This window comes from Chlamydotis macqueenii, chromosome 1, assembly GCF_036417535.1.
Source record: "Chlamydotis macqueenii isolate bChlMac1 chromosome 1, bChlMac1.mat, whole genome shotgun sequence".
Lineage (NCBI taxonomy): Eukaryota > Metazoa > Chordata > Aves > Otidiformes > Otididae > Chlamydotis > Chlamydotis macqueenii.
Window position 1 is genome coordinate 174,774,846 of NC_141556.1, and position 18,677 is coordinate 174,793,522.

An 18,677-nucleotide genomic window follows, 5' to 3' on the forward strand; every position below is an offset into this window, starting at 1 on the left:
AATCTGCAGTTTACTTGTTTGCATATATTTTTTCTTTATGTTTGGAAACTATTTCTGCTAATACCATAATGTAAAAAGATATGTCTGATCATAACAGTGGAATGGTAGCCAATTAAATGTATGCAAACAGAGTGGACAGCTAACCCAAGGCAATAGCTTTCTGTAGTAGGGTATAAAAGGTACGGCCTTTATTAAAAAAAAAAAAAAAAGACAGGAGGCTTTGTAGGAAAATATTTTCTAAAAGCTAGCAAGTTTAAGAGGTATTTGTAAATTGAGAAAAAAAAAAGTCTGTTTAAGAATAATTTGTATGTTATAAGATTGTTGGTTTTCAGTCCTTCCTGAATACTTGGTAAGAATTTGTAAACACCGGGAACAGCTAGTAAAGCTGCTAGCAGAACAAGGAGTGGAGAAAAATGTTGGGCAGGTAATGCAACAAGGAGCAGTGAGAGATTGCCACTGAGAGCAAAGTAGGTCACATCACCGTAAGGTCAGCAGTAAGGCTTTAATACCCAGCAAGACTGGGCAATCCCAACTATGAGGTGCAAGTTACTGCAGAAGCAGGAAAAGAAAAAAAAACAGCTGACACAAGAGATGCCTTATTGTAAAAGAGGACCAGGAAATATTTAGCAGTTAGGAGTTGTATGTTATCCTGCTTATGTACTTTCTTGTATTTTCCTTTTCTCCCTCAAAGAAAATGCTCTTTGTTAAGACAAGCAATTTACATTTCTGAATAAGGAAAAATAAAAGCTGACTCTGTATCAGAGAACATATTTTCCAGTGTTTGTGTATAAGGATTGAAACTTGTGGAAAAAACAAACAAACAAACAAACAAAAAAAACCACCACCACCAACAACAAAAGCAGATTAGCTTATTTGATTCCAAATAAAACTGGACTGAAGGGTTACACGGAATTAAAATCTGTTATGACCATACTACTGGACAGGGGTTACACAATGTCACTGTTTTCTTTGCAGCTCTCTATTAGATTGCCTCTCTCCTCCACATATCTGTGTTATTTTTCCCTCCAATTTATTAGGTCTCTGAAAGTATTGAAATGTTACTTCCCTCCTTTGCTCAAATTGAAATTACTACCTTTCAATCCATGCTCTAATTTTTCAAACAAGTACTTTCAAGATTGATTCTTTGTACCTCTGGCTATATGTGGGATTCCCTGTGAACAGCCACAAAGCCATTCCATTGTCATTCTTTACACCTTTAATTGAACCGTACCGTGAGGCATAGATGAAATGGTATAGAAGATATGCAGCCAGGGGCCTTGACTACAGTTCTAAGCATTAACCAGAATTGTATCATATTTTCTTGACCCCTTCCTCCTGTTTTGGGGAATCTCTTTGTTATGCATTACTCACACATTTTTAAAGTAGGAACTGACTGTTGCATATTTTTTCAGCTACTGGCAGAATGGGACCCTGAACCATGAATGGAGTCTCTTAGTAAACTTGCAGAACTGTATCATAGAAATGATGAGAGCATCTTCCACATATAAGAAATGGCTAAGACAAGACAAGCATGAAACAGAAGACCACTGTTCTAAGCAGGAACCTAGAATTCATGTATTTCAACAACATAGAATTTCACACAAATATTTCCATCATACACTGGCAACGTGTTGGTTTTGGTTTTGGTTTTTTCCTTTTAATTTCATGAGAAAAACATTCTGAACCTAGCAAAAAAAAACCAAAAAAAACAACCAACCAACCAACCAAAAAACAAAGAAGAAGAAGCAAATATTAGAATTCAAGTTTTGGAATAAACATGCCACTATGAAGACGAAATTGGCACAAAACAGATTAGTAACTAAACTAATTGATTAATCTCTTTTTGTATACTTGGTTGCCAAAATTTCATTTTGATTTCTTTTTCCATAGTAAAAAAATTGCATGTCAAGAAAAAAAATGCTACTGTGATAGAAGTGTTTTACAGAATCTGTATATATACATGCTTGTGTGTACATGCATAAGAAAGAGAGACTTTAAATCCAATACTTTCTTTTCAGAATTGTAAATTTGCATTTGTTGACTAGGTGATTGACATACACTTATACACACAGAGAGGCTGACAGAACTGACTGACACTGCCACCGTGCATGAAAGACTTTTTGTATAAAGAAAAGCACACTGATATTAGTTCTTGTTTATTTAAGCTCCAATAATAGCCAGTTGAACACTTCCATTATTCAGCTAGCTCTGTCACTCATTCTGCCATGTACAACATCTCTCTCCTGTTCTTGTTCTTCCAGCCAATACGCTGGTCTATATATTTGTTATCTATTGTCTTGACAGCTTTAGCCTCCTCGCATACAACCTCTCCACCATCTTTTGCCCATTTTTTTTCAAAGTATCAAAGTTAAATGCATCACTCGGTTCCGGAAAACCAACACTAACTTTCTGTCCTCTAAATTTTTCATTATCTTCTTATCACATTCATATATAGTCTTCTTGGAATTCTCTATAGCATTACTCCATGTATGTTTACTAATATTTTTCATTCTGAATGCTTCCTTTGTCCCTTTCGGATCATTTTATATTGTTAATTTTTATAATAGTCTCTTTAGTATAAAATAATTTTCCACTTCCCATCCACTAAAGACTTTCTCCTCCTGTACACCTTGTGCTAAAAAAACAAAAAGGCAGATGGTTTCTTCATTAAAAAGTAGGACTTAATCTCAGCATAATCTCTCTTCACTTCTTTTGTCTACAAATAGACATCTTGGGTAAATTTTGGCAATTTTCTTAGAATTAGATCCAAAGGAAATCACAAGCAAAGATTTGCTTAGGACCTGACAGGTAAAGCAGTGGAAATAAAAAATCTGTGTACCCTATATAGTACATTAGTAGGTTTAAGCTATATCTACACTGATACATAAAATGTGTCCAGAACCAATGGTTGACTTGGAGGCTGAAAGGCATTAAATCAGTCCTTGCGTGTATGTCCAGACCATTAAATTCTTTCACTCTCTGAAACAGGCAACCAGATCCAAAATTATAATTAAGAATGTCTATAGCATGTGATAACTCCTGATCCATGCCCAGGAATTATTTTGGAGAGTGCTAATTGACCCAAGTCAAACTGTCAAGGACCACTATAAAAATAAAAAATAATATTAAAGAAATAGACACTGAAGTTCCAGAGCATATGAAGATTCCCTGGAACTGTTTAATTTACTAATATAAACATAGAAAAGGACATCTTAGAACATGATTCATCCAAGACATGCTCTGCCATGGCCAATAGGAAACATTAAGTGCAGGGTGTTTCTTGAAACATGCTTCATGCTTTTAGCTTTGAACATGCCTTGGTGTCTGTCTTCCTCCACTCCTCTTTTTTTTGAAGGAAAGTAGCTATAGCTTTTCACTGAAGGGTCAAATGGCTCAGTTCTTAAAATAAAAGTTTAAATAACATGTTCTGTTATGTAAAATTTACTTATAAAGTCAAATACATTTTGCTGGGATAGACACAAATCTGTATTTCAAATCGCACCATAATATCCAGGCTACTTGATGAAGATATACTGTTATTCATAAACAAAATGCCAAAGCAGAAAGAGAGCACATTTTTATGGGTAAAGTATCTGTAAATTATCTGATCTCTATTACCCACTATAAACACTATTATATTATACAAAATACATGTTCCTAGTAATACTCACATCCTGATAATATACTGGATTTATGAAGTACACTGTTTTGTGTATGTTCTTCTCACCAAATTAATCTTGTGAAGTATGATTTCAGTAACAGAGGTAGACTGTGACCTTTTGCAGCAGAAGCAAATATCCTCAGGGTTAATGTCTTTTGAATGGAATAATGAAATTAAGATTTGAACTTCCTACTTTCAGGAAGAACCGTGGAACTGAACCTACATCATCCATGTCTCAATCAGCACTCTAGCATCTGGACATCTGCATAAATTTGGAGTCTGCTACACATTTTCTGAGTGCTTGTGTCAGGCATATTTGAGAATGCCAGTGCTAACAGCTGTCTTGGGGAACAGAGCCAAATGAAGAATAATTTCGCAATCTCAACTGGATTCAGGTTTATGTATCACAACACTTCACAGGACCAAGGCAGAGGAACACCTTGGCAAGGCTAGGAGCATAACTCTATGTCTATGTCATTTTAGAGTTAAAAAAAAAATAAGCTTCACTGGGAAAAATCAGCAGGTTAATGAGGGTTTTTTTTCTTCCATGTATTATTTTTCATTGTGAATTGTTTGTTATTATGTCAATTTACTGCAAAAAAAAAATTAACTAGAATGTCTCATATTATTAAGATTTTCCCCTGTTGCAGCATTACTATCACTATTGGTGTTGATTATGAGAATAAAACCTAAAGTTATGCTTTTCATTTACAATCCTCCCTGAGTTTAATTTTTACATTTCTTGAAGCTTTTTTTTTCCTGATACAAATGTAGTGAGTATCTTGGACTTTAACTCTGTGGTGCTGAAATACTGTACAAATAACACCTTAGAATGTATTTTTCAAATCACCAGGAGAAATTTATATTCCTTTGCTGAGGAAACACTTAACTCTTTAATTTGCTAGTTTTATTTCTAGTCAAAAGAATTCTAAGAGTTCTAATGCTTCTTAATCAACATTCTAGGAGTCAGGATTTCCAGGTGCCAGGAGAGCAAAATTCAGATCAGGTGAAAGGCAGTAGGAGCTGGAAGTTAAGTACCAGACATCAAGGAGGCAATAGCCAGGTGTCAGATGGAGTCAGTCGGCATACAGCTTGATCTGTATCTAAAGAGAAGAGGAGTTACCCCTTAAAAAAAAAAAATCCTAATTTTGGTATGTTTTTGTTTGATATTAGCCTTATTTCCTAGTCAATCTAAGATTGCATTACTAAAGTTGATATGTGTGTATGTTATGTCTGTTTGTCTGTCATCCTCCAATGCTTCTAAAGACAAAGTTTAATTTCAATTATATTTGACAAAAGGTCAGTAATCTCTGATATTCTGAGTTCCTTGAGCTTTATGATATAGGGCAGTCGAGTAGACGAGAAAAGCCTGTTAGTGTTCCCATTCTCAAAGAGGTGAAATATGAGTTTGACAGGGCTTGAAACATATATCATAGAAAATGCTGAAGAGAGAGACATTATGGAAAAAGCAACCACTACAATACTTTTTTAATTACTCTTGCACTTAACTAGAATCTGGAGTTGCTGGAACTAGGCTAGTAAATCTATCAAGATCACAACACAAGCTCTGGCCCTTGTGCCTGGTTATCTATGATATCTGTTTGTTAACACGCTCTCTTGCATAGTTTTTATTTCAGACATCTCTCCAGGCATTTTTTCAGGAATTGTTTGTTGCATAGCACAGGCCAGCAAACATTCTCAATAGGTACCAGAGCATCTAGGGGTAGAAGAAGTTTGCAAGGAAGTGAGTCAAGCTACACCAGATGAATCACCCAGGCAAAACCTGAGAAAAGTCACTAGCATTGCTTAGATTTTTTTAGTATAGTTGCAAACCTAAGATTGCAGACTTTTGTTTCTTGCCAGAATTTAACAACTCAACGCTCAGCTGCTAAGCACTTTGAGAGCTTCCAAAACACTTGCTGAGGTAGAACTCCTCAGTCAGTTGATTTCCACTTGTACTTTCTTTAAAATCATATCCAAAACTGAGAGGATTACTTTCTTTTCACCCAACGGCCGCATATACAGAGAGAATTAGATTTAATTCCTTTTCTCCAGAAGAGTTTCAGCAGTTTATAGGCCTCACTGTGTGGTTAGCATCTTCCTACTCTTCTCCTGAAGTTATTCAACTTTGCAAAAAAAAAAGAAAAAGCAAGATTTATTGAAGTAGAGTAAGAGCACAGTTATGTGTGGGAGTGTGTAGGGTATCTCCTGAAACAGGAGAGACAGGAAATAAGGTACCTGTTACAGAAATATTGTCACAGAATACAGAATAAAGTTACAGAAACTTTTTGTTTGGGACTTTACAAGTAAATTTCAGAATAACTATTTAGAATAGGAATCATAATTCAAGACTTTTCCTCTCCCATTAGGATTTCCCAGTCACTCCCTAGTCAGATAAAATAGATATAGCCAGATGATTAGCCTGTTCCCATATGAGATGTGGGGTTTTTTGAGTAATTTTAGGTGAGGGAAATAGATGAATTTGCCTCTTCTACCATCTGGACAGCATTTTAACTGTCTCATCCTTACAGAAAAAGCTTCCAGCTTAGTTTAATGAAAATAATATCTGAACAATATTTGTTAGCAGTCCACTTTTGTCACTATGTTAAGTTAATAGTCAGAATTGTTTTCATATGAAACACAGTGATATTTTGGAAGAGGAATTTCTTGCTTTGATAGAGTTAGGTACAAAGTTATCTCTGAACTACTGAGCTGTAATAAGACTGGCACAGTTCTAGACATGTACAAAGAAATAGCTGCAAAGGTTTTAGAAATCTAAAGTAAAGAGATGGGGAGTCTGTAATATAGACAGGAGGAGAGTTAGAGGGACATTGAGTAGGAATTTTTAAAATCACAGATTTTATATTGAGTATGTAGGTTTTGCTCTATTCTTATTGTAGATTTTTAAAATTTTTTTTTGTTTGTTTAATCTGACAAATGAGATTGTATTTCTGTCTGATACTGCTAGGTCTTGCCATAGTAAACACATTCATCATAATTGATGAATTTCAAATCAACGTCTGGTACATTTTTCCCCACTCTAGTTCAAACAGATGTTTTGAAGGCACCTGTAGACTCTAAGATTTAGTAAAAAAATTTGTTGCAGACACCTGTGTATAATTAATGCTGAATAGAAGCCTGAAATATTGTTCAGTTCATTACATTTAAAATCTATGTAAAATGAAACATTGCATTGCAAAGTACTTCGGTGGCATAAATGCAGCTTCAGAAACTCCATCATATAACATCCTATGATGGTAATATACCCATGTCTGAATGAGGAAGGATCTAAATCCTCTATTGAAGTTTATCTTATTACTCTGGTAATATATATACAAATATCCTAAAATATGAGCTTTTTCGTCTCATTTGACTCTCTCTTTTCTCAGCTCCATACAAGATTTGCCAGTGACCCTAGGAATAATGTCTTGTTAATATTTTGAGTCTGTAAAAAAAAATAGTCTGGGTACATTAAGAAAATAAGATATACTCATCTCTTCATCCTGAAGTTAGAAACAATGAAAAGGATGACAATGTAATGTAAGCGTTTAGAGAGAGGAAGGTCTGGTAGGTTGGAGTGCCATCTGAAAGACACGAAGCAGAGACCCGATGAAAGTCCCATCTTTCATATATGTCCAGCAATGATGGGTACAAAATGCTGAGGTGAGCTGAACAAGAAAATTTTACGTCATTCAAGGAGGACAACATGATTGCTCAACCATCCCTTACAAGAAGTAGAGGTGAAATGGTGTGTATCAGAAAGTCATAAAGATTGATGGCATCTGCTGCTTCCAAATGTATCTATTTGCATACAAACCACTTGCAGTGTGAACTGATGGAGAACAAAGGCTGTTTGCCCAGGAAAGGTGCTTTAGCAGACTTAATTTCCATAGCCCATTTACACAATTGAAGCAAGAATCTAATAGGTCCCAGAGAAATCAGCTGGGTGATGATAAGAATTCAAAGCCACGAAACTAAATAAAAACAGATTATTTGCTACATTGCAGTTAGCAAACAGTAAAGTCTTAAGTGATCAATACTTGACAAGAAGCATGTCACAAACTTCATGTATAGGTCAGGCACACACAAAGTTTTTTAAATAAATCGACTGACTTCTGGACAAGACACATAAAATGTCACTTTTTATCTCTCAGTTGATATTTTTCTCAGAGAGAAAAAAAAAAAAACCTCCCTCAGAGGTTTGATCGAAAAGATAGTCACTCCTGATATAAGTTTAAGGGGGAAAAACTGCAATCAAGTGGAAATTTTTGTCAGTACCTTAATCTCTGATTTGTAGAAGGTTGTGCTTTGGGATATTTGGTATGTCTGAGAATTGCCACCAAAGAGCCCTTCTGTTCTTTAATGGCTGCACTAAATCTTAACAAACGTGAGCATGAAAACTATTGTGCTGTACTTGTGAGGCATATATCAAAGTGATATTTTTTTAAAGCTTGGAAAGGCAGTTGAATCATGCATGCTTTTTATGGAGCTCTGATCAGGCTGATAAAGGCAGTTCAGCTTCAATAAATGCGTTTTAAGTGAATGTTTTGGAAAGTGTTGCTAAACTGCTCCCATAGCACTTTGATCATCTTGCTACTGACATTTTGTTGAAAATGTCTTGTTTTTATTAAAATGTTGGCATCTGGGGATCCAGAAAGTTAACTGTAGTCACTGAAAAAATATTATACAGTAAAACTGAGTGACATAACTTATTAAGTACTTTGTACACATTTCTTGAAAAAAAGAAAACTTTTTCCCTGTAGGGTCAAACATAGCTTTGCACTTCTCTGGAAAAAATTATTATTGTTAAAGCAAGACAAGTGCAGAAGACAAATCAAACAGTAATTCTTTGCCTGAGGCAAAACCCCCTCAAGTTATACTGCTTTGCTATGAAAAAATGCAGACACCAAATAATTTAAAAATTAATAAAATATAGAAAACAGATTAAATGGAGAGTGTGAATTTTCTATGTCATACTTTGGTTAAAAATTATGTCAGATTATTTTCTGTGGAAGGACTTGAAGGACAAGCTGTCATAATTATCTTATTTTTCTCATTACATAGAGTACACATGTATCTTCATCAGTATAAAGTTCCTTCCTTGTCAGATATTACAGCTTACTTAATCTGGTAGGAAATTACCTTTTTAGACCTTGAATCCAGCCTCTGTTGGGTGACCCTAGACATGCATGTAAAACCACAATGTGTGATTTTTTACAAGATAAGTTGCAATGTGCACCCATGGCTCTAAAGTCGGAATGAAGTCCTCTGTGTTAAACTTACTCAGAATCTAATATATTTAAAAGACATCAGTTCACAGTATGGAGTCACTCTCTTCCAGTGAAGAAACAGGAACAGTCAGGCTATTTGAAAATAACAAAGAAATCCACTTTGGATTATTTTCCTTTTTATTCTAGGTGAATTAACACCTTAGAGAGGAGAGAGAGAATCCTATCTGACACTATTGCAGACTAGATCAGCTGACATTTTTCACCTGTATTATCTAATATTTTTCAGTGATAATTCTGCATATGCACATCTACAACTGTCTCAGAAATAACAGCCCAACAGAGTGTAATGAAATGGCTAGAATCTTTTTTTTTTTTCACCTCTTTCCAAACATCAAGAATGTATGCAGCCTATTAAAAACTAATCCTCTTAAAAAAAAAAAAAAAAAGATCTCAGGGAACTGATTATTTTATAGCTGCATATTAATTACTGGTAATTTAGACATGAATAGATTTTTTTTTTTTATTAGCTCATGCACATAAAAAAATATATTCCCTCAAACTAGTTTTGATTTAAATTGTTGTATTTTTGAGGACAACTTCAGGCAATACATTATAGTGAGCACAACGGAAGCACTTTATATGCATTGATTAAATTTCAGATTTAATGAAGATATGAAATGTAATTATTTCCTTTAATAGTGGCAAGCAATCAGGCACAAAGAAATTAAACATGTACAGATTTCCACAATGTGTGAGAAGAAGAGTTGTGACCAGAAGGCATCCAGTTAATAAGAATCACTAAAGGAGGTCTAGCCCTGGGACCATCTGCTTCAGCAGCAGAAACAACCAGCTTCAGTTGAGAGAAGTAAAACGTAATAGGAAGACATGGAGTAGTCTGTCTCCCATGAATGCCTTTTCTAAATTTCTAAGACTCAGAAATTCCTCTAAATACCAAAATTCAAAGTTGAATTATTCTTTAAGAATAACTTTGCATTAAATATTATGATTCAGGGTATTATTATTATTATTGTTGTCGTTGTTGTTGTTGTTTAATTTTACACAGAGAGAAAGCATAGCATCTTAAGACCAAATCTTATATCTCTACAACATAGGCATCTAAATTAGCCATTAGATCAATGGAGATTAACCAGTAAATCTGGTTTCAGTAAATCTGGTTTCAGTAAATCTGCTGTTCATGTCATCTGAAAGTAGATACCTAACATATATTTCTCAGGTGTTTTATTTACTCTAGTCAGCTTCAAAATTATTTTCACTACAAGACAACTTAAAAAAAAAAATCAAACAATGTGTAATAGGTATGGAATTCTTTTCTGTAAGATCACGTGTTAAAAATTAACATTCCTTCAAAAGATGAAATTATGAAGAAATAGCTTCTCACTCATGAGATTGCTGGGCTACAAATTGTCAGAATCTAAGTATTCTTATGCTTGTCCTGGCACAAATTCTTACCTGTACTTTATTTAGAGAAAGCAAACTAAAGAGATCTTAGGTCTGATCAAATATTGGCAATATTCTGTTCTTAATAGGTTAAAAACTATCCAACAATAAATTTTCAGCATATTTTAATCTAATTCCAAGTGTTTATTTTGTCCACAAACCAGTCAATAAATAACATTTATTCTGTATATTTCCTATTATAATAGTTTCTCAGGAATGGCAACAAGAATTGAAGGACCTTTCCCTAGAAGCTACACCAAGGTAGATGGCACAAAACTCCATGGCTATGTATCCACAATTTTATAGGTCATTCCTCAGGATAATAATACAGATATGCAAGGGAGCACTCGTGTTCTCAGTTTTATGCTCAAATCAGGCACTTAGCATTCATCAAGGGCATCCCAGACCCTTTGACACTACCCAAGTGTAGTGCGCTGGTGGTTGATACTGTGGCAGAACCTCTTTACAAGATTCTCTTTACCTACATCCTAGCTTCAGTACATTGTTAACACTGTACAACTGCTAAGTTATATAGTTGTACTAAAAGTACAAAATTCTACCAAAGTGTCACAATAAGTAACAATGTCTTCCTGGAAAAAAAAAGGCATGCAACTGTGGATATGGTTCTAGTTCTGACTGCTCATCTGGGACTTAGTTTCTCCTGTTTTGTGGGAAATGAGCTCACATCTATCATTCCCTGTCTCCCTTCACAGCTGTGGGAGGATTATGAACCAGAAGTCTTGTGCTCAGAGTTTTGAAAGTATGCCTCCTTAAATATACGAATATCCAGTAGGCAGTGACAGCTTTGGGGTTTTTTTTCTCTTTTAGCGCTGGTTGTAAGGACTACTGAAGATCAAGGCAATTCCTACCATTGAAGATGAAGGAAGAATTTATGGGAACAAGGATCAAAACAGTACTAGACAATTCACTTTTCATAGTGGATTGACATGGAAGATTTTTTTCTCCTCAGGATGAATTTTCCTAGAGGGGAGAGAACTGAGATTTTACATATTTCAATCAATATACATGAATTTTACATACATGAATCTCATTAGACATGGGAAAGATGTAAGGAAGAGTTGTTTACCTGCAAAATATATCAAACTTTCAAGAAGTTTCATATGAATAAAATAGATTTTCATTGTGAGTCTGTGCTTTGATGAAGAGGTCACTATTCCTTTAGATAAGCAAATACACAAATAAACAGACAGGTAAATATATATGCTGATATGGATGATGGCCTTCTAGCAGATACATGCTTTGTCTTTTGAAATTTTCTGTTTCTTAATTCAGAAGAATATACTTCTAATTGTATAATCCTTATTATGTAGGATTTTTTTTTTTTTAAGATTAGTGATCATCTTGTTTGGTGCAATTTTGTGGGCTAGCAATTTATTTCTTACCTATACTTCATGACTCACTGAACTACAGAAATTAAAGTACAAAAAAAACCCAGCTACATGAAAGTGTCCTTATTAAGAAGATAAATTTTATACTGCCAGTGGTTTGATTGAGTTTTCTGCTTTGTTTTCTTTATTTGTAAGAAAACTGTAGATTTCTTAGCATAATCTCTACGTCCTTTTCACATTGGTTCTGATGAACAGTTCTTAATCCTTGTTTTACAGCAACACCCTGGAGGAGCTGAGGAAATTAATGTTTCATTCATTATGATAGATAGATATTACTCTGTAACACTGGTCCTGGGTTTTAGAGAATACTTTGAATTGAAATGCCCTATACAGATACACATCCTTTATTTTGGCCTACAAATTTCAATAAAAGTTATTAGAAGATTAATTCAGCACTTACGTATTACTTTTCTTTACCATATGTTCAGTATTCCTCTTTTACCATAAAATTAAGTTTACTCTAGTGACTTTCTTCCACACAAATACACATCACAGACAGCATTTTGTAGATTCTGTCTTGGGTTGCACATCTGCAAACATGATAGGTAGTTTTACCAGATAGGTGGTGCTATGATTCTGTGTATCAAAGGGTAGACTCCAGCCATAAAATTCGACAGTGAGTACCTCTTCACATTTTATTCTGAAAAGCAACTGGCATTTTTTCCCCTCTATGCTCTGAGGGAGCTCACAGAATAATAGGTGAAATGTCAAGAATAATTAAGAAAAATGATGGTGTTACACTGCAGCACAAGAAATTCATCTTTTCTGCTCTGATCTTCCTGCCCACCTTCTCTTCTGCTTTTAAATGTCATCTCTGTTCTCAAATTATTTAGGATAAGCCTTGAAAGAGGGTAGAATATTTTTTTTAGGTAATTTAACACACTCTTTGAGTTGAATTCCTGATGGCTATTTCTCTATATAACCTTCCAGTTAAAAAGGCTTATTTTAATTCCTTTTCTGACTATGTTCAAGTGAGGTAAAATTAAACATAGATGCTTTAGTTTCATGACACACATGGAGGAGGGAGTTCAAGCCCAGATAACCTGTCTTTCCTCTTCATCTGAAAATAGTTTCATATATTTCACTTTAGCATCACTACACTGTCTCTTTATTCCTCTGTATATATTTTGAGAAAATTCTTGTTTCCTCGTTGGAAATAAGATGTCCAGAATACATTAGTTCAAGACCATTTTGAAAGACTTCAGAACCCAGGCTTGTTTCAGTGTTACATCAAAAATTTATTGCCGTGGATTACATAATAAATACCACAAGTGGAGGGAAGGATGCCAGTATATATTTTAAAATTGTATCTTTATGGGGTTTTAAAAATTATTTTCTGTACTATAAAACCTTGATAGAAAAACAGATTGCTCTTTCATTAGGAGACTTAAGTGTTTGGAGTAAAAAATGAAAAGACCAGGCAGCAGGAGAACCAGAACAAGAATAACAAATAACTGTAGGATTTCTACAGATTGATACAAATGACACAATTATTATAAAACTTAAATGTATAAAATTTTTCTTGCCTAATATTATACAATAGATAACTAAGACTAAAAAGCTACTATTTATTTTTAATTTCTCCCCTTAAGTTTTTTCTTGACTATTACTCCTGTGGAATCCTTGACTCATTCTCTCTTACCTTGTCTGTAGTTACACTTTTTGAATTTTTCCCTGGCTCTAGTCTATGTAGTTTTGTCACAACTCTTTCCCATAGTTTAGCCTTTTTTTTCAGATGCATAAGCCAAGATTATGCCATAATACTGTATTAAAACTGGGGTTTGATTATAGAAAGATAACACTTTAAGATGTTTAAAAGCACTCCAGACTCCATTAACTAGAGACTCAATTCCATTGCTTGATCATATCTTTCTAGTATCATTTGAGATGTTTTAAAGTGTCAAAGACATCCTCATGGAACTGATGTGCTGGAAGGCTTACAGACTCACTTACATGAGTTTGTAAGCCTCATGAGCAGCCAATGACTTAGATAGATGTACTTTTCACAGGGTTAAAAACTGGGTGAATGGTTGAGCCCAGAGAGTGGTGGTGAATGGAGTTAAATCCAGTTGGTGGCCAGTCACAAGCAGTGTTCCCCAGAGCTCAATTTTTGGGGCCAATCTTGTTTAATATCTTTATCAATGATACAGATGAGGGAATTGAGTAAGTTTACAGATGACACCAAACTGGGCAGGAGTGTTGATCTGCTCAAGGGTAGGAAGGTTCTGCAGAGGAATCTGGACAGGCTGGATCAATGGGTCAAGGTGAACTGTACGAGGTTCAACAAGATCAAGTGCTGGGTCCTGCACCTGGGTCACAACAACCCCATGCAACACTACAGGCTTGGGGAAGAGTGGCTGGAAAGACACCTTGTGGAAAGGAACTGGTGGAAGGTGCTGGTTGACAGCCAGTTGAATATGAGTCAGCAGCGTGTCCAGGTGCCCAAGAAGGCCAACAGCATCTTGGCTTGTATCAGGAATACTGTGGTCAGGAGGAGTAGGGAAGTGATTTTGCCCCTGTACTCGGCACTGGTGAGGCCACACCTCAAATACTGTGTTCAGTTTTGAATCCCTCACCCTCAGTACAAGAAGGACATTGAGATTCTGAGTGTGTTCAGAGAAAGACAACAAAGCTGGTGAAGGGTCTGGAGAACAAATCTTATGAGCAGTGGGTGAGGGAACTGGGATTGTTTAGTTTAGATAAAAGGAGGCTGAAGGGAGACCTTCAGCAAGTACCTGAAAGGAGGTTGTAGTGAAGTCGGTGTCGGTCTCTTTTCTCAAGTATCTAGCAACAGGATGAGAGGAAATGGCCTCAAGTTGAGTTACGAGTGGTTTAGATTGGATATTAGGAAAAAAAAATTCTTTACTGAAAGAGTGATGAAGCATTGGAACAGGCTGGCTAGGGAATTGGTGGAGTGACCATCCCTGGACGTGTTCAAAGAATGTGTAGATGTGGTACTGCAGGACATGGTTTAGTAGGCATGGTGGTGTTGGGTTGGACTTGATGATCTTAGAGGTCTTTTCCAACCTTAATGATTCTATTTGATTCTATTCTATTGTGTTCCATTCTAACTTCTAGATCAATATCCACAGAAGATAAACAAGACCATATATTTATTTAGCAGCTGTATTGAGATGCAAATACTCAGCTTCAATGTAAGTTTGTACATACAGCTCACATGTAGATACCAAAATTTTAGTGTCTTAACCAAGAGCTGAATCTAGTTTAATTTTTTTTTTAAGTAACCTGTATTAGCAAGGATAAATCCCACTGTTAGCTAGTTTGTAACAAAATAGATCAGGTAATTTGGTATGTGTTATTTTACTCTACCAAAGTACAACCTGAGATCACTAAAACAGCTTAAGTTTGCACTAAGGTTGAATTCACAGTCACAGTTTTATCCATTTCAATAGGCAAAAAAAAAAAAAAGAGTTAGTAAGTGTATTCTATAATCTTCAAACCTTGTGAAATCCTGCATTCAGCAAATGAAAAAGATACAAACACAGGAAAAGAAATCATTGTTTTTCAATTACTGCAAGTCACTGCAAGTCTGTTTATTTGTAGGCAATAAACATGACTCTTGTTTGGAAAAGGAAAGTTGAGGGAAGTTGGAGGTATACTTCTGTCCTTGTTCTGCTTGGTTTTGCTGTTATTGAAAACAGACAGGAGGAGAACAAATTTCCTCTATTGAAACTTTTGAAGAATTTTCTTATTTATGATGTAAATTGAAGCTAAATTTTACATACAGTATAGTTCTACACCTTTCATGCCATTGTATTTCTCAGTATAGTCAATCAGAAGTGTATTGGAATAGAGGAGATGGAATTGTATCTTTTGGATTTATCTCTCTCTCTACAAAGACTTAACTCATTTTCACAACTGTGTCAAGCAGATCAATCAATGTAATAATATTTTGTGACTCACAACCACAAAATTGTAACAGGACATCTTGTAAATGACCTCTAGCCACATGCTGTTAAGCTTTTCTTACCCACTCAGTCAACCAACCTGAGATTTGTCTCACCTAAATTGACTTATCTGAAGTTAGATATTCAGTCTAACACTGAATGATGTCTAAAATGCCTTGGTAGTCAATAGGAAAAAAAAAAACAAACAAATAACAAAACAAAACAAAACAAAAACAAACAAACAAACAAAAAAAACACTTGCAGCCAGCAATTCATCCCAACATGAAAAGCTATTTCTTTATTACAGTGAGAGGGAATCTGATTTACTTATTAAAGCAGCCTTCTGCTTTTTTTTTTTGATTGACTTAAGTTATATGAGTTTGTTCCTACTTTGCTTTCTTTAACACTGGATTCTGAAAATCAGAGTTAAACACTCTGTGATCTTAGTAGCTCTACTTTGAATGTCCTGTTGTGTCAGGTTTTCCCCACTTACACTAACAATTGGGGAATGAAACTGAAGCTAACATCTCATGTATTTTATCACGAGTAAAGTTGTTCCCAAGCAGCTGTGAGAGCTAGATTCTTAAATTTTATGGTCTATAACCTTATTAGCAGTTATTTTTGTAATTTCTTTTTTTTTTTTTTTGACAAATGAGAAAAGTGTTCTCTGTCTCATTATCCTGCTGGTTTTAGTAATAAATTAATAGTTTTCCCCAAGTTGAGTCTGTTTTGCCTGTAACGGTAACTTTAAGGATTTTCTCCCTGTCCTTATCTCAAACCTCGAGCCATTTTTCTTATATTAGCTCCCCCTATTCTCTCGGAGGGTGAGGGGAGTGAGAGAGATACTGCATAGTCTGGACCCAATCAGGGCCGAACTACGACATAGGCCTAAGTAACAAGACAAACCATCAATAGATTAATTTTTTATTTTTTCCAGTTATGAAGATGTATTGTACTAATGATAACACTTGCCCAGATATTAGTGTCTTCAGATATAAGCCAGTAAAAATTTAGCCTATGGAGTTTAAAAATACAGAGTCAAAGACTGGTATTTACTAGCTTAACTATATTTGACCTAAAACTTTCCTAATTGCCTGAAATTCCATTTTTGCATATGCCTAGAACTGCTCTCGTCTCCTCTTGAGGAGGCATAGCCCTCAACTAACTTCTGATGGAATTCGTAAGTTACCTAAGAAGACCAAACAATAGGAGGTCTGAATGAAGGTCTGAAACTTGTACTTTGAGTGTGCCTGACAATATTGAGCCACTTATAAAACAGTTTTAACTGCTTTGTCTTTAAAACACAGCTGTCAGAAAAAGGTGATGAGGGGAAGCATTGCTCATGTGTTGTATGACAGACTCTTGGTTAAAGAAATCACTTGGGAGATTTGAGTTCAATATTCTTAATCTAAAGGATTTCAAACTAAAAAGCACTTTTTTTTTTTCCCCCATTAGTGTGTCCTGATTACCACAGAAACATGAGGGAGGAGAGAAGGAAATGAGAAGAATAAGAAGGAGAAAAGAAAATGGGGATACCCTTTTCACCTTGTCCTGGTTTCAGCAGGGATGGAGTTAATTTTCTTCTCAGTAGCTGGTGTGTTTTGGATTTTGTGTGTGAAGAATGTTGATAAAAACATTCTGATGATACGAGTTGTTGTGAATGAGACCAAGGACACTGTCTGGCTTTCCAAGTCTCGTTAACGTGCAGATGCGGGAAGCTGGGCAAAAGACAGACAGAATAATTGATCCAAACTGGCCAAAGAGAGTATTCCATGCCATAAACGTCATGCTCAGTATATAAGTGGGGGTTGCCCATGGGAGGGGGCATCATTTTCAGTTATTCCTTTTCTTGTCGGGTATCCATTTGGGCACCCTTGGCATTCTTTTCTTCTCTCTTGCTTGCTGGCATCGTTCCCTCTACCTTGCTAGCTTGCTCTCCCCCTTTGCTTGCTGCTCGGTGTTGTTCCTGTGATCGCTGCTCAGGACGGGCTGCGTCGGTCATTCGGACATCGGGTGGTGAGAAATTGTACATTGTTCATTTTGTATATTTTGTATATATTAATATCCTTATATCCTGTTAGCTTTGTGGTTTTTAGTATTTTTAGTAAACTGTTTTTGTCTCAACCCACGAGTTTTCCTTTCTTCCCAATTTCTCTCCCCTGTCCCACTAGGTAGGGGCAGGGTGAATAAGAAACTGTGTGGTGATCCGGGCTAAACCACCACACACCTCATGTTGAAGTTCTGTCACTGAGTAGTCAAGAATGCAAGATTCATGAGCCCTGAAGGAGAACAAATACAACTGTTCAGCTTTAGATTTAAGAAGTCCATAGTTAAGGACAGGCACTAGCACTCATTTTTTAAAAAAAAAAAAAGTGAGCCTTGTTCAGGATTGTTAGTAATTTTCTCTCTCTTTGCATTCTTGGTCCTAAGTCCATGGTAGAGAGAGCTATCTTCCCAGTACTTACAACCATCTGAGAAGCTTCTGCCCTTGGCTATCACTGTCTCAATGCAGTAGGGTTTCCTGAAAACAGATCATGATGCTGCATGTAATGCCATGTTTCTACTGATAACAAATCTAGTGCTGGTAGTACAGAGACATTTGAAGTCCGCTACTCTTCAGATAGCAAAAAGACCTTTCATTCAGTAACAAGAAAGTAGCTCAGTGAATCACACAAGAACAGGTTACACATCCATAAACATCCTAAATATTTTATTTCTCAGGAGAAATACGCTTTAACAACGAGTGTTACTGGCTCCAGCACTGTGCACTTAACATATTTGTACTTTCCTGTCTTTGTTATAACCAGTTGTATATATTATACCAAAATAATATAAAATAGTCTAGCTGTATCCCACAAGAAAGTTTCTCTCCAACCTTATTATTTATTCATTTATTTATATGTTTGCCTGTTTATTACAGGGGCTGTGTTCTCACTGCACTGATTTTTCACATTTTTATTTAGGAAAAAAAAATAGGTATACTGTTCAGTTTATTAAAAAAAAGTATCAA